Consider the following 14633-nt stretch of genomic DNA (forward strand, 5'->3'; position numbering starts at 1 on the left):
TTACACACCTGTTTCTTTTCTGGGCCAAACTATGATTAGGCTGGTGAGTCTCTGAGGTGGCAGGTCATTCCTTACCTTCTAGTTCACTGGAGCTATTTTTCAAGTGATAGGGAAAATACACAGCAAGATAACTGTGGGGTCTTTTAGTTTTGGAATCAGAATGGAGAGGAAAGGACAAACTGTCCCAACATCTCTCTTTGTCTGAATATTCTGTGATACCAACTGCTATGGTGTTTGAATTAAATATTGCTATTGCTTCTCTGAGGAACTTACATGAAATTTAACTCTAAGAAAAAAGAAGTCAAGATGTGAATCATCTTGTTTAGTTCTAGCTCAAGAAAAGTGTGCTTAAATTCCATGATGTGTGCCCTTTGAAACATGAAGGGAATGTCTAGTAAGCAGAAGAACATAAAAGCATAGAAGTATAAATCAAAACAAGCAACACACCTAATTTCCTTACTACATTTATTTTCTGTTTGGCAAGGGAGGATTGGGATTGCATCAAATTTTCATATGGGCCACATTTTATCCTCCAGGGGTCTTTCACTTAGCATCATACACATGCATAAGAGGAGTATATGGATAGAGCAGGGGAGCAAATCTTTGTGGTTGTCTCAGATCACCCCTTGACAATTCCATCGATGTCATATGGTAGGGTGGGAAACGTACGATGCTGGACAAAACTCCACTTTGAGAGGCATTTGCAATACTCAAGCCCCATCTCTGGATACTTCTTGTGTTATTTTGAGAAGAAGATGGAGTAACCAGTCAACCTTATTTCTAGCAGATTATTTAGAGTGTATCTTTATAAACAGGTAGAGAGAGGCAAGACTATCTACCATAACACAGATCAGAGAAATAACTGGAATCTGTCCTGTACTTGGGAATCATTTGTGATACACATTAGGCCCTGGAAAGTGCTCACTGTCCAAATAGTGGTATAGCCCAGTGTGGTGAGTAGGGGGGTGAGGGTGCAATAAAAAACTAAGGATCACAGGGAAGCATTTCACTTCCTGTAGAGATTATATCATTCCCAGTCTAAATTTTAGGGGCCATCTCTGTCCTTATCCATTTGTCACATCATTCTGTATATTCCATTGTCATTACATGTTGAGCCCTTTATTCTTTCCAGTTCTCACTACTTTGCCCTATGGCTGGCTGCATTTCTCATTAAAATTTCTTTGTCTCTACTCTCAGTTAATTTGGAGATCTCACTAATAGTAAAAGTCCCACAACAGCCCTGAATCAGTCCTAAGGAAATTTTCAAGTTCTTTAGCATAATACAAAATAACCTCCAAGATCAGTCTTGCAATTACATATGAACACACACACACTACATATATGCCAGTTTATTAATGTCACCTTGTTTCATCTGTAGAGCAACTCTTGAGACATGTGACATCATTGTCTCTATTCCACAAATGAGAAAGTTGGATATAGGGTAAATGACCTTCCCAAGCTCTCACAACTACAAAGATAAGGGTCAGCATTTTGGACATCTGCTTGCAGAGTCTATGCCCTTCACTGCTAGGTCATGCTGCCACTGCCATCCTATCTCCTCAAGTGCACATCCACCTTCCTTAACATTATTCCACAGTGCAGCAGTATACAGTATATTTGTTACAGCTGAACCTTTACTGTTATTACCCAAAGTCCAGTTTTCATTCGGGTTGACTTTTGGTGGTCTACATTCCCAGGGTTTGAACAAATGTGCAGTGATATCCATCCATCCTTACAGTACCACGCATAATAGTTAGCTAAACTGAAAGTCAACTGTATGCTGTCCACTCTTTCTTCCCTTCCTACTACATGGTAACCACTGGTCTTTTACTACCTCTAGTTTTGCCTTTCCTATAAGTCATAAAGTTGGCTTCTTTCACTTACTAATGGGCATTTAAAGTTCTTCCCCATCTTTTTTGTGTCTTGATAACTCATTTCTTTTTAGCACTGAATGGTATTCCATTATCCAAATGTTTACTTATCCTTTCACTTACTGAAGGGCATCTTTGTTACTTCCAAATTCTGACAATTATGAATAAATCTGCTGCAAACACTATTTCTAGTTTGTGTGTGTGTGTGGATGTAGATTTTTAACTTAATTGGGTATGCTGAGAATGTTTTTACTTTTTAGGAAAATGAAGAACTGTTTCCAAAGTGACTATACCATTTTATATTCCCATGACCAATGAGTGAGAGATCCTGGTAGCCAATGTAGTTAACATTTAGTATTAACTGTGCCCCAGAGTTTGGTCATACTAATGTGGGTAGTGTTATTACCTTGTTTTTATTCTTATTCCCCCCTATGAGATAGGACACAAAGCATCCTTTCATGTTCTTATTTGCCCTTTGCATATCTTTCGTGAGATATTTTTTAAACTCTTGGACCTTTTTTTTAAAAAGATTTATTGATTTGTGCATACAGAACTGGGGTACAGGCTAGAGGCTCAGGGGCGGTGAGAGGCTTCATCAAAGACAGAGTGGGGAACAGAACAGGCAGATTGATGAAGTACACTGCTGAGAGGAGCAGCACGTGGGCCAGGAGAGGTCTGCCACACCATGTGGTCACCTCTGGGGCAGGCGGGAATTGAACTTATGTGGAAGTGGCTCTAGCTTCTCAGTGCTGTGCTTTAACCTGCTGTGCCATCAGGGAGGACCAACTTGGATCATTTTTTAATCATGCTATTGTTTTCTTGTTGAGTTTTTAAGACCTTTGTATAGAATAATAATCACTTATCAGATATTTTGTCCTACTCTTTGACTTGTCAGCTATCTATTTTTCTAATATGCACTTCAAACACTACTCAGGGTTTTCCATAATCAAGGCCCTATCTGAATTCCATATCAAGGCCCTAACTGTTGAAAAACTTAATTAATTTGTTCTGCCTGCACAAGCTGTGTGCTTCTTGAAGTCAAGGAAAATGTTCACCTCTTTTTTTTTTACTTGCATCTGAACCGAGTGGACACTTAAATTAGGGAAGATGCAAATGATCTTTTAAATCCTGATTCTCACTCCTGCTTGTTGCACAAATTACTTATCTCAAAGATTCTGAAAGATTCAACGATTTGTAATAGGATAGGTAGAATAATTCTTTAGCAGAACTGTCATTAAGAATCAAATAATGTCATGCAATAAATATATCACATAATGTTCTCTTTGAGTAACTTGGTATGCTTAAAGTGTGGCCCCTGTCCTTACGTTTTTTCTGAGCTCATTTCAAAATCTGAACTATTGCTCTTTGACACAGATCTTCCCATTTATCCCATCATAGTTGTATTAAAGTCCATGATCTATGAAGCTTAACTATGCAACTTGCTTTCATCTCTAGTTTCTAAAATATAAGCTTCATTGTCACCATCTCTGAAATAATCCTTCCACTGCCAACCCCACTTTAAAATGTTGACTATGGATTGATTTATTCTATCTCCTTAATGAGAACAAACCCTTAAATAGTCAAATCTGTGATTTCTAGTTTTTACTATTTCCCAATTTTAGTTGAATGGCAGGTGTTCACCAAATAGTAAATACTTCCAGAGCTACAGTTAATTGAAGCGAGTTCTTTTCCCAGGTACTTTGCTGCCTCCTAGTGTTATGGTCAAGCTCTAGGCGGAGACAAATTTCCTTTGAGCTCTAATTCAACCAGCACCCTCCTAACTGATGAAAGCTGTTGCAGGCAAAGTTTAGACAGCTGATTGCTGCTGGAGATGGGTTCTGATATGTTGCTAACAGCAAAGAACAGAGAACTCTGTTATCCTGCTTCCTGGAAGGTGATAGATGAGCATTTGTGGTATTTCTTTGGAGAGTTTTTTTAGAAACTTGCTTTTCTATCTCAAATACTTCTCTGCTTCCTTTGCCCATCTGATTTCGTTTGAAATTTTTATTCATTCTTCAATCTTAAGACTGTAGTGCAGGCATGTTAGCATTCAAGTATTTTTGAGAATAAAACATTTGTTCCTTCTCCCTCCCCATCATTATGCAGATTATAAACAAATTTCTGATCCTCTAAAGAACTTTGAAAAGCGCTTGCTCTCTGAGAAGATAAAACAGTCACTTTTTTGGCATATAAAGCACAAAAGAGAAGCAGCTTGTGTACCTTTTAGATTTTGCAGACTAAGTACTCATACAGGTAACATCGTATTTGAAAGAACACAGGTTTTCAACAAGACACAGGGTTTCGAAACACATTTTCTTTAATTTTTTGTTCTGAGATGCCTATAAATAAGAGTCTTATATCATCAGTTTTGTTGCAAATGTAGTGGAGGGGCAGCCATGCATATCTCACAGGCTGTGGCAAAGGTTGAGTGAGTAAATGTATACAAACACAATTAATGACACATTTAGGGGTTCTAGAAATCCAAGCTCTATGGAATACAATACATTGATTCCAACTACAGAGTTTTTTCCTGAGTTTTCCTTCTGCTTTTTCTGTACCCAGAACTTAATTTCTTAGAGGTATCAAAGTGATACCTCTTTTTAATCTTCTGTGGATTAGAGTGATACTTTGCATATAGGTGTTTAGTAGTGTTTATTGAAGAAATAAAGTGTGTACACTGAAACTTTTGATTTTAATTATATGTTCCTATAATTTTCAGCTTTTATTCTTTAGTATTTTAGAATTGGAGATTAATTATCCCCTATATCTGAACCCCCCAAAATAGACTTCCCCATGTATCACCTTTCCTTTGATTTTCTCATTGAGAGCATGATGCAGCAATCATATTGTTCTGCCACTTAGTCCTCTCACCAGCTATTACCAAAGCTTCCAGATGTAGCTTCATTGTGTAAGGGTGTGTAACTCCACTTGCTTTATCTATAATCACATCAGTCACTTATTTGCTAATAGGCAGTTTGGTGGCTTCACAGTTGGAATTATTGTACACATGCTTCATTTCCACAAGGGCATCCTTTTTTTGGCCTGTATATCATTTGTATTTTCCTCTTGCCAGGTTTTACCAGGTTCTCCCACTGTACCACCCAGGTCAATTGTTCATTTTCTTCCTGCAGTTGCCACTGATAATTTCCAGGTTAAATTTCATCAGTGGAAATTAGATCCACAAGTAGAATGGGAGCACTTCTCCTTGGAATTATCACCATACTCTGTTACTGGGCAGGTGGATACGTTGAATATATCCTCAAATGACCTCACTTACTGTATAAGCCTGCTTTATGACTAGGCATCCTCTTATATGTGTCTCTGCAAATATTGGAGCACTCACAAAAGTCTGCTTTTGTGACTTATCCATTCACCATTATTCTCTGCTGAAAGCAGTATAGATTAGAAACAGGACTTAAAGAGGTGAACAGTAATACAAGAAGAAATAAAGGTAGCCCACTGGTAGCCAGGGCTTTAGCAAACACTGATGGAACTGGCTGTCAAGGCTGAGAGAATACTTTAAATGAAAAGATGATGTATCAATGATAAGTTAAAACACATTTTTCACAGTATTTCTTGGGATTGCTACTTGGCTTAGAACAGAGATTGTCAGCCAACCCCTACCTCACCCATAATACAGAATGCAGTACATACACTATAGTGTATACACTCAGAATAGAGTAGCAGTGCATTTTTATATACAGATGAATCCACTCCTGTACTTCCTGAAATAACTCCTAGAGAACCCTTCGTTGTGTTAGGACTTAAACAATGATTGGACCAAAAGTATATTCTGAGCAACTACTCTATGTCAAGAACTATCTCAAAAATAGGAACTCAGCTGTGAATAAGGTCAGAAAAATTCCTGTCTTCTAGGAGCTTAGATTCTGGCAGGGGAGATAGGAAACAAACAGATACGCAAATAAATAAGAACAAATTAATCAATAGGCAATTTTAGATATCAGTGAGTGCTCTGAAGGATAGAATACTATAAGAAATTACTCGGTATCTGTGTTGCTTTAGATCTATGTGAGGAAGAATATTTGACTTCACAGAACTTATTAAGTGCCTGCAGTGCTCCCAGCTCTTTTCTAAACTGAAAAGATTTATCAGTGACTAAACAATATGACCTCCATTCAAGTAATATTCTTATAGCAAGAGCAAATGAAGAAAAAATAATTCCAAAGTGTAATTGTTATAAAACAGGTGCCATAAACTCAATAAATAATGATTTATATAATTATATATGTATACTATAATTAGTTATTATACTACTATGCATTAAGTATCATGACTAAGTGTAGTTGTAACCCAGATGAACACAGAGTCACATGAAGATTTAGGAAAAGTGAATCCCAAATAGAAGGGACTAAAGTAGAAATCTGTGAGATAAGAATGGGCATGGTAATCGAGGGCACAGAGGAGGGCTGGTGTAATGGGCACAATGATGAGGATATGAGGTTGGAGAGAGACTGGATCAGTTCCAGGGGAGAGCATGGACATGTTTTAGTCATGAATTTTGATTCAAGGTCTAAATTTTCTTGGATAGCTATCGGAGCATCAACTTACTGGCAAGATGGGAGGCCGAAAGATTGTTAGTGGACTGTTCATGTGGTCTGAGAAGGAGTTGGTGATGGTTTGGAATAGGGCTGCACAGAAAAATGGTGAGAACTACATGTATCTTCTCACCTTTCGAACACACACATATAGGTAAAAATATATGTATATGTACATATATGTATGTGTGATGTAGAGCTATATGTATATTTATGATATATGTGTATATCATAAATGGTATAAAATTGATAGCCCTGAAGGAACAAAAAGGAGAAATTAAGATTGTTTCCTAGATTTGACCTAAAGAGTTGTATGGATGTTGGTGCCACATACTCTGAGGAATGAGGCTTTGTGGGTGGTGAGCCACAATGATAGTGAGAACAGATAAAGACATAGTTAAAAAATCAGTCTTGTTAAGTTTGGGTTTCACAATGCACAAGTGAGGATGTGAAGTAAATAGATGTGAGACTAGAATTTTGAGAAGAGTAGCTGGCATTTGGGCTGTATTAGTTTCAAAGTGATATTTAAGCCCAGGGAAAGAAGGTGGTTGGCTTAAAAATAAGCATATGAGTAGAGACAAGAAATGGTTTAAGGACTGAGCACTATGACATTTTGGGATCTAGAGGTTTAGTAGGTAAGGACTTCAGCAAGGGAGAATGAGAAATAATGACTTTTAGTAGAAGGAAAAATGAATCAGTGCAGCACAGTAGAGGTTAAATAATACTGATAATTTTTTTAATTACCATTGTATGGAGTGCAAAGATTTTTTTCCTGATACTGACAAATTAAATATGATGGAAGAATTAAAAATTTCTCTTGAGCATGTTTATGGTTGAATATTGGTGATTTTAAAGAGAGTGGTTGGTGCAAAGAACAGTTGGAGTGAGTTGAGAAGAGGACAATGGAAAAACAGCAGACAGTTTTGAGGATTTTTTCTGAGACAAGAAGTAGGAAAAAGATCTATTTATTTGATCTATATCCAGTTTTTAAAAGTGAAATAGGTTCTCTGAAGGATATATAATGGTAAGGAAAGTGAGGATTGAGGCTGAGATTTGTTTTTCTCTCTGAAATGGGTTCTGAGTTAGTCTGCAGTGAAATTTCTCCAGCAGAAGCAAGTGAGGAAGGCTTCTTTAGAATTCTGATGAGCTACAGCATTACTGCATGTCTTTTTCTCACAGGTAATAAGCAGGAAGATTGTTTTCCGGGTGAAAGTTGATTTTCCTATTAAATCCAGAGGCCACCACTTCTGAAGCTTTGTAGATTAGAGGTAGAGAGAAACATATTAGAAACAAAGCATCTAATAAAGTGTCCTAATTGTGACCTGGGTAATGGAAGAGGGAGAATCAAAGTAGAGTGAAAATTAACATAGACACCTCCCCTTATAGATGGTCCCAGAAGGCTATAGACCCAGAGTATATCTGCTAATCATATTTTCTTCTCACCTACTTAACAACTCAGCAGGAAGGGGGTACCTTGCATAGTCAGTGTTGATAGTGATTCTCACTTCATAATCTTGAACCCGAAAAGATGTCGCACTAATGGGCACTAATAGTCTACTCTGAGTAGAAATTTATCATTCATATAGGGAAAATGCATTACTTTACATATGTACATCAACTGTACCTTGTCTTTAGAAGGTTGGTTAGATATTCTGTGAAGTAATGTAAAGGAAGAGGGTGATATTTGTCATGTAGCAGATGTATTTGGGCCTTACCCAGGCTATAGTCATGATTGTATTCTAGCTGGAGCCTTAGCCCAGCACTGAGCACTCTCACAGAACTCTTCACATGCTATGCACTTTTAATTTTGGTTATAGTCATGAACTTTCTTTTCTAATGTCTTTTCTTCTCCGGTTGTACATCCCTCAGCATTAGATCTTATCACCAAATGCATAGCATCTTTCTAAGTAATCACTACTATATTCTATTCTAGATGGTGAATTAAAAAATTCAGGAGCATGACTAGAAGTGGAAAATGTGGGAACTATTTACTAATCAGGAGAAGCTTAGAAGAGTCAACAACTCTGTGTAGTATTTATTGACCTCCAAAATTGATAGCCAGTGTGAGAAATAGTGATATGGAACATGGAGCCTTAGCCGAAGGCTGCTGCTTCTTGTAGCTGATGGATAGGTCTTTACAAGTCCTCTGCCAGAGCAATAGGTTCACTTTGAGTCAATCAAAAATACGTTTGAAAATTCCTGACACTATCCTCCCCCAGATAATGGATCTTCTTTATGGCTTCATACACATCAAACTTTTATTTAATCTCATGGCCTTTGCACTTTCTGCTCTTTCAGCTCAAATGTGCTTCCCTAAGCCCCACATCTGGTGGTAGTCTCTCATTTTCTAGTGTGAATTTAAGTGTCATCCTCTCAGAGATATTGTCTCTGGACAATCAATTTAAATCCACTAGGGCCACTTTGATTTTCTCTAAAACATCCATTTTAATTTGTTTACTTCTTTATTCATGTTTCTGTCTCTCCCATCAGACTATATGTTCCTTCAAAGAACGAATTTTCATACTTCCTGTAGTATGAAAATCCTGTACTTATAGTTGGTACTCACTAAATATTCATTAAACAAAATGGCAAGTATGAGAGCTATTAATGATATTATGTAAAGATACATTTCAAGGATTTTTTTTTTTTGAAAGGGATTTAGTTGAATTTTTCAACATACCTCCCTCCCTTGTTGTTAGCAGAGGGCAGGGACTACATGTTCTTCCCACCCATCATTTCTTCCTTTATAGTGGCTGACACATAGCAAGCACCTAATGAACATTTATGGAATCAATGGGTAATTGAAAACTAACTTGAATTTGGTATTGCAGTATATTCAATTTTTATGTGAGAAAATAGACATGTGTGGAAGTGGGATAATGCCCCTTTCATCAAAGATGTGCTCAACTCTGGTACTTGTGAATGTTACCTTTCATGACAAAAGAGATTTTGATGATGTGATTACAGTAAGGACTTGAGATGGGGAGATTATTCTGGATTATGCAGTTAGGCCCAGTGTAGTCCTAAGGGGAATGAGGGAACCAGGAAGGTCAGAGAGAGAGGGAAGATATTATGACAAAAGTGAAAGTCAGAATGATGCAATTTCTAATTGGTGGCCACAAGGTAAAGAAGGTGAGCATGTTTAGAGGTGGCAAAAGATAAGGAAATGAAACCTCTTTAGAGTTTCCAGAAGGAATGCAGTCTTATCAACACTTTTATTTTAGCCTAGTGAAATATATTTTGGACTTCTGACCAAAATATTAAGATAATAAATATGCATCATGTTAAGTTACTAAGTTTTGGTAAAATGTCACAGCAACATTAGGAAATGAATATACCTAGTTCCTCATATCATATCTACTCATTCAAAGCTCTTTACATTCCTTCTCTCTGTTTGTAAATTCTTTAAATAGCATTGATAGCTCCTCAAGGAAAGGAGCTTTGTGCTATGGGATTGTTTGACCATGATAATGAGTTGTGAAGAAGTAGATAAGAAATCTATGGAAGACCATCAGTGAATGGAGTTAATGGGAAAAGGTAGGCCCTAGAAGATGAGACGTTATTCCTCTGCCAATTTTGTGAACAAAAACTTATGCTCAAAAGTAACAAATACTGTCATAGATTATAAAGAGAAAGAAAAACATAGGAAGGAGTGAGGGAGGGACATATGGATGGAGCAGTTAGGAGGGAGAAAACTATGAGTTACACATTATGTCTTTCTCTAGTATGTGCTCTTGGGCGCTCCAAGCTTAATGTGCCACATGCAAATGATAGATTGATTTTTCTCTAATATCTCTTTTAATACTAACCTTTTATGTTCTATCATCAATGGTTTTCTTTATAAGATAGATTTTTGGACCAGTGATTTAGAATAATATGAGTAGGTATTTTGTTAATTAGAGATCATCTAGTTGGTATTGTGATTCACATTATGTATCAGCTATATTATTGGTTGAATCTTGGGTTGTTTTATGAAAATGGTGAGATAGAGGAGGGTCATAAGCAAGGGTACATATGTATTGAGGAATTCAAAGTGTTCACTGGCTGATTACAAGATATCACAATGTTGCCAGAGAGTGCACAATCTTTGGGATTAGAGGAATCACTGAGAATACACTGTATTCTAATAGACTGTAGTCCTCTGGTCCTAAGTAAAGTTTAAGAAAATATATCCTTGTATATTTATTTATATATTGTCTATGACTCTTCTGTTCCAAGAGAGCTGAATAGTTGTGACAGAGACAGTATGGTCCATAAAGTCCAAAATATTTTTTTTGTCCTTTTATGGATATATTTGTCAACGTCTGACCTAAAAGAATATAATACATGTCTGTCAATGTGATTCAGTGTATAGAACATGCAAACAAGTCATAGTTCTATTTTTTTGTTATCAGTGGTCAATCTGTCAATGCCTCTAGATCTTCATCAGTACAATAAAATTGCTTTTTACAATAGAATATAAGTTCCATGAAAGCAAGGACATCATTCTTTTGCTGTTGTGATCTAGCACAATGCTTGCTGCTTTGTAAGCATTCTTCTTGTATATAGTCTTTGTAAGATTTTTCTCAGATAAGTTGATGTTTTCCTCCCAGTATTGCTACAAAAATTATAAATAATAGTTTATGTTGATCATTTTGACATCATTTCCAATAGATAGTGAGCTCAAAATAACCTGTAGTAAACATGTACACATGCATATCGAGAAAATTCAGGTAGCAACATGTAGTAGCTGTTCAGTGTGTAGAAACTCAAGAAAACAATGTTGACTTAAAAATGTAAGTGTAGCTGTAATGCAGACATCAGCAGAATCACCAGAGGAGGTATATTCTTGAGGCTAAGTGATTCACTGGACTTGATTAGGCTAGGGAACATGCTATTGTGGTTCTTGGATGATGTCACATGCACAGGATCTCCTTAGCAGTATCTAAGATAATCAGCCTAATAGAAACCAAGGGATTTTTTTGGAGTTGGAGAGTATAGGCTGGTTTCACAAAGGAAGACTGTTGATGACAGCAATACATTATTGAGAGTTTTGATTTTCACCAGTAGCAAAAACAATGTAATTACCAGATGTAGAAATCTTTTGTGGCTTCTAAAAGAAAATGAATGTATGTTATCACATGCTAATGTAGGCCCTATGATGAGACAAATAAATGAGTTCAATTTTGGAATGTGCTTGATTTATCACATTTAACTGCTCAACTTCACTGGATATGGCACCTCATGCCATGACGTGAATCAACAGCACCCTTACCTCTGACCTTTCTTTATGCATGCCTTCTGTTGTCTCATAGCCTTGCCCAATAGGGAATCCCAAAGAATCCCTGAGATGATCCACAGGTTCCACAGTTCTTTTCTTCTCATGCTTCGGTTTACCACCTGCATAGACCTATTCTGCTACTCTGGGTCTTGATATTTTTTCTCATCAGACCTTTAGGATGTGTCTCCCTGCTATCTCCTAAGGTCCTGACCTCAGTTAGACTCTGGATCTCTCTAAGTGTATTCCTGATTTAAGTGGCTATTGGACATACTGACATTTTGCTATCCACATGCCATTGTAAGAAGGAGGAGGAAGATTTTGTTTGTATTGATTTTTTTTTTTTAGGAGAACAGATAATTCTTTCCTTCAAAGTAAAACACACACACACTGCTTTTGCTGTAGTTATATCATTTCTTCAGCAACTGTTCTTACCTTTGAGACTACTCTTTCTTCTAGTTAGAAGGAGCTTTCCAGTTTGCTTTTAGAGAAGAAATAAATATTCTCTTTAAGCATCTATTCATCACTTATGAGACATTTTTTTTCCTATTAGAAGAAAGAACCTTCTATATCTATTTTAGAGGAGAAATAAATATTCCTTCCAAAATGCTTTTGCAGCCAAAATATGTCATCTGGGTATGTTAAAATCTTGCTAGGTTTATGTTTATAAACCATAAGGTTTTCCCACTACAAACGGCCTCTGACATAAACCACTCTAGAAAATTGTGAAACATTGGACTAATAGTTTTTGACTACAGGATTAAACTTCTGTCATCACAAATATATTACAGAGAACTAAAATATGTTTAATTAAGAGCACAAAACTCTGTTAACCTAGGAAGTGAATAGCTTCAACTAGCACAGCATAAAGCTTTGAGGAGAACAAGATATTCCGCTCCTTGGGTCTTACTTTATTGGACTAAGATATTCAACATGGTTTACTTTGGAATTGAATCATTAATGAATTTGACCATCATTAAAGATGCATTTTTAAGAATGATTCAGCTGAAAATTGGAAAAATAAACATATCTAGTCACTTTCTATTCTAAGTAGCTCTTTTACTTTGAGAAATGAAACCTCTAAATCTCTGTACTTTTACAAAGAACATTTACTGTCATTTGAATGTGTCCCTTCAATTTCAATCTATTCTGAAAGCATCTTTCCTCCACCACTCTGCTTTAGTAAATATTTATACCCCAATCATCTCAAGTTCATTGGACTCTATCACATGTGTGGTTCAATTATTTAAAATCAAGATAGCATCTCTGGGCAGCTAATGAAGTCTCGATAGATATACATTATTGAAGCATATTGTTATTTATTCACCTAATAAATCAAGCCTGTTGGGGAGAGTAGATGCAATTCAAGCACTAGAAATGAGGAATAATGATCGTATAGATCATTTCTGAATCACTCTGGCCCATTTTACAGTCTGTAAAATACACTGAATTCCATAAAAGTGACAAACAACACAACATTGTAATAAATAGCTATAGTCTGTGCATGGTGTATTAGATTCATATTGAAGCTTTGTGTCAAAAGGCCAGATGATGAATTAAATATTGAAATCATATGCTGTAAAAGGAATTATATATTCTCCATTTATCTTGATTTATTATATGATATTATGTTCTTAAGTCTATATAATCTTTTTAAATTGAGTTCATTTAATATTAAGGAAAAATTGTTTAAAAAGAAAATTTCATTTGAAATTCGTTATTTCCTGGCTATACTTTTATAATTCTTTTAAATGTCCTATCAATTTTAATCATATAAATCTTCTGAGTTGAATATCTAGAAATATGCAATAACATTTACAGGGCTTATTAAAAATGAATGTCCTGTATTACAATTAATACTGTTGTTTCTCATTCAAATTAAAATGTTTGCATATCAAGAATACATGACATTTTCAATTGAATATTAAATATAAATAAACAGAACCACTTTACTCTGGAAAATGAATTTAAACTTCCAAAGTATGGTCCCAGGAATGAGTAAGGCCCAAAATTGTCCAGATGTCCTGAAAATTTTTTTTTAAGATTTATTTATTTATGCATACAGAACTGGGGTAGGACAGGCTGACTGATGAAGTACACTGCTGAGGGGAGCAGCGGGTGGGACAGGAGAGGTCTGCTATACTATGGAACTCATGCAGAAATGGCTTTAGCTTCTCAGTCCTGTGCTTTTACCCACTGCACCACCAGGGAGGGCCCAGTCCTAAAATTTAAGTGAAAATAATCTACCATTCTCTTATTATTGATGTATTGATGAATAAGCATGTACAAATATGTTTACATTCATCTTTGCTATTTATAGCCTATCTTAGCAATATGATCATAGGGGATTAACAAGAAAAGTATAGCACCAAGTAAGACATTACTTCCTGAGGAGGTGATTTGTCTTTACCTAGTCATGGAATACTGGCTTCATCTGTAAGTTTGCTTCTTAACGTAATTTATTTTTTTAACAATTTATTTTTACATCATTTTGTACTTTTTTTTTTTCATCTCAATTGTAATCCCCACCGGTTTCCCATCACCAAGTCACTCGTGTGCCATCATCATAGTCCCGTGCACTTCCGTCCCCACACTCCCATTTTTGATCCCATTCCCCACTCCACCCCCACAAAATGTCTCTGGTATGTGGTTGTTCAATATTCATATTATTTTCTTCCCTGGTCCATTATACTCCTGCTGTAAGCAAAACCATCCGGTATTTTTCTTTCTCTTTCTGGCTTTTCTCACTAGGCATGATCTTTTCCAGCTCCATCCAAGTTGCTGCAAAAGACATGTGTTTCTGTTTTTGGCTGCTGAGTAATATTCCATTGTATATATGTACCACATCTTTTTAATCCAGTCATCTACTTTTGGATATTTGGGCTGCTTCCATGTTTTTCCAATTGTAAATAAAGCAGCAATAAACATGGGGGTGCAGGTATCTTTTTC

At 36.2% G+C, this 14633-nt stretch overlaps 1 protein-coding gene across 1 annotated transcript in view; it reads left to right on the plus strand.

Moving 5' to 3' along the window:
• The window catches only part of DPP10 (dipeptidyl-peptidase 10 (non-functional)), a 1217772-nt gene that overhangs the window by 85687 nt on the left and 1117452 nt on the right, over nucleotides 1-14633 (plus strand). The window lies entirely within an intron of this gene.

The sequence above is a fragment of the Condylura cristata genome, unplaced genomic scaffold (genome assembly GCF_000260355.1).
Source record: "Condylura cristata isolate star-nosed mole 26May11 unplaced genomic scaffold, ConCri1.0 scaffold00002, whole genome shotgun sequence".
In the NCBI taxonomy this organism is placed as follows: domain Eukaryota; kingdom Metazoa; phylum Chordata; class Mammalia; order Eulipotyphla; family Talpidae; genus Condylura; species Condylura cristata.